Below are 2567 nucleotides of genomic sequence, written 5' to 3'. Positions count from 1 at the left end.
ATTTACATTCTCTTGAAGGCTTGTCGTTATTGACGTTCTCACGTCGTTGACTAAAAACACAGTCAACAAACGGGGATAAAGAAAGAAGATTTTGCTTCTTTCAAAATCACTGTAAAAGGTTCAAATTTCAACGAAACCCACTAGTATATTGCATATATTCAAAATGATATAAAATAAATACCATCACTAAAATTTGGTGGGAGATCCCACACCATACGAAGTACAAACAGTAGCATATATCATGAAAGTGATAATACAACAGAAAGTTTACTGACAATAACATCGAAGCACTATATATACCATCCTAATGTAAAAATGTTTATTTTTTTGTTTTGACAATAATCTTATTTTATTTAACTATTAATTATTAGAGACTAGATCGAGCACATGATCAGATACTCCAACAACATGATATAGCTAGTTGCATCGAAAGCTTCTCATCAACATCTTCGGTGGCAATCTCTTTCAATAATAAATTACCATTCGAATTCAAATGAGTACAAACTCTTGTATATAAACAGGGTAATTGATAATTTACACTATTCTTTATAATCATATCATCATGCCTAGAAATTTAAAATCTCACATAGTAGAATGTTGCATAAGCGTGTATATAAGATTGTAAAGAGTTTGTTGCCATTATAATAACACTAATAAAAAATTTGTTCATGCTAGCCTTTATTTTTATATATAATAGATTATATATATACAGTCTGACGATGCTTAATTAATGTATCATTAATCGTAATGTTCCTGCAGGCTCCAGTTAATTATTTTTCTTGATTATTGTTAATTGTAAGAGGTACGTATGTTCTCTTATTAGAGGAGTTTGAATATCTTAAATATTCATCAAGATTGGAGTAGGTTCTGAGATTAATATTGTGTGTTGCGGTGATAATGGAAGGTTGCAAACTTGTGTGTTTTAGTCAAGTAGGTTATGGGAAATTTATTTGTGTGCTGCGGAGATATAAGGAAGAAACTTATTATGTGTTGTTTGAATTGTTTGATTCTTTGTTGACAGATGGTTTGGTCACTATTATAAGGGAAATTTTGCTCGAATTCATATAGAATTATGAGGATGATCAAAGACTTCATGACAAATGAGTTTTCAATGCGATGGCTAACTAGTAACGTAAGTGAAAATATTCATTACTAAATTTCTAGCTTTACCTCAAGATTAATTATATTAATTCAACTCATGCAATGAATTTTTTTTAGTGTGGCATGAAGAACTCTTACACAAAGGATGAGATCAATGACGTAAGTGAAGAAAGGACACATTGCGTCATGGATTTGATGAGTACTACATAGGTCAACTCACTTTTGTTAACTTAGATTTGTAAGGAGATAAACTTACAATGTTAACTTAGACCTTCTTGAAGATATACATATTTTTGTTGTCTAACTATAATTTACAATGCTTATATGAGTCATTTTGTAATTAACTTAAGACTTGTTATTTTGGATATTTAGTTCAAATTCTTGTATTTTATATTACTGTGATATCTGTTTTGTTTTGTTCGGTTTGTTTGTATAAAAAGCAGGATTTGCTTTGGGCATAATACACATTTTAATAAAAAAATACCATAAGTCGGTTCTACTAAAACTGGCAATAGATGTCTACACCATAAGTCGGTTGGGAACCGACTTATCATGTTTTACACCAGAGTTCGGTGTGCCACACCGACCTACCATGATTTACACCAAAGGTCGGTTGCTGACCGACCTACCCTGTTTTACACCAGAGGTCGGTGTGCAACCGACCTACCATGTCTTACACTAGAGGTCGGTGTGCAACCGACCTACCATGTCTTACACCAGAGGTCAGTTTGGCACCAACTGACCTACCGTGTTTTTACATCATAAGTCACTGCATAGGAAGTCGGTCCCTAACCGACTTATGAACATTCAAAAGTCAGTTTTTAACCGACTTATCATGTAATTTTTGTAGTAGTTTATTATTATATAATTAATTCAAAAAATATTTATAACAGTCAAATATAATAGAATTGTACTTTTCTTTAAAACCAATAAAATCTCTTTACATGCTTTTAGAGCTTATCCATGTCTAGAACAACTTCCAAATCAGTGTAGAACTTCCTCAACCAAATCGCATCCTTAGCTGCTCCACAAGCTGCTATGTATTCAGCTTTCATGGTTGAATCAACTATGCTAGACTGTTTAATGATTCTTCATATAACAGCTCCTCCACCAAGAGTGAACACTGACCTAGATGTTGACTTTCGACTATCTTTGTCTGATTGGAAATTAGAATCAGCATATCCAGTGGGGTTTAGCTCACCCCTTGAATATAAAAGCATATCATATCTCGTTTTCCTAAGATACTTGAGAATGTTCTTTACTACAGTCCATTGTTCCAAACCGGGATTTTATTGCTAACGACTTACAATCCCAACTCCATAACATATGTCGGGCCTAGTACACAACATAGCATACATTGGACTCTAAGTGGAGTTTTGCTAATGATCTTAGATGGGACTACATTCAAAATGTAAGTCTTCATTTTAAGTGCATATCCCCAGAATGAGAGGAAGTGAAGAGTAGCT

The 2567-nt window shown here is 33.2% G+C and overlaps 1 long non-coding RNA gene across 1 annotated transcript; it reads left to right on the top strand.

The window, feature by feature from the left end:
* The first annotated feature begins 335 nt into the window (after positions 1-335).
* Positions 336-1497, top strand: LOC133789885 (uncharacterized). Its single transcript, XR_009873765.1, has 2 exons — positions 336-522; positions 1044-1497. It is a non-coding gene; the product is annotated as an uncharacterized LOC133789885 (long non-coding RNA).
* Positions 1498-2567: the final 1070 nt, after the last annotated feature.

The sequence above is a fragment of the Humulus lupulus genome, chromosome 7, assembly GCF_963169125.1.
Source record: "Humulus lupulus chromosome 7, drHumLupu1.1, whole genome shotgun sequence".
Classification (NCBI taxonomy): domain Eukaryota; kingdom Viridiplantae; phylum Streptophyta; class Magnoliopsida; order Rosales; family Cannabaceae; genus Humulus; species Humulus lupulus.
The sequence above is the reverse complement of the archived record's forward strand: the minus strand, read 5'-3'. Positions and strand labels throughout refer to the sequence as shown.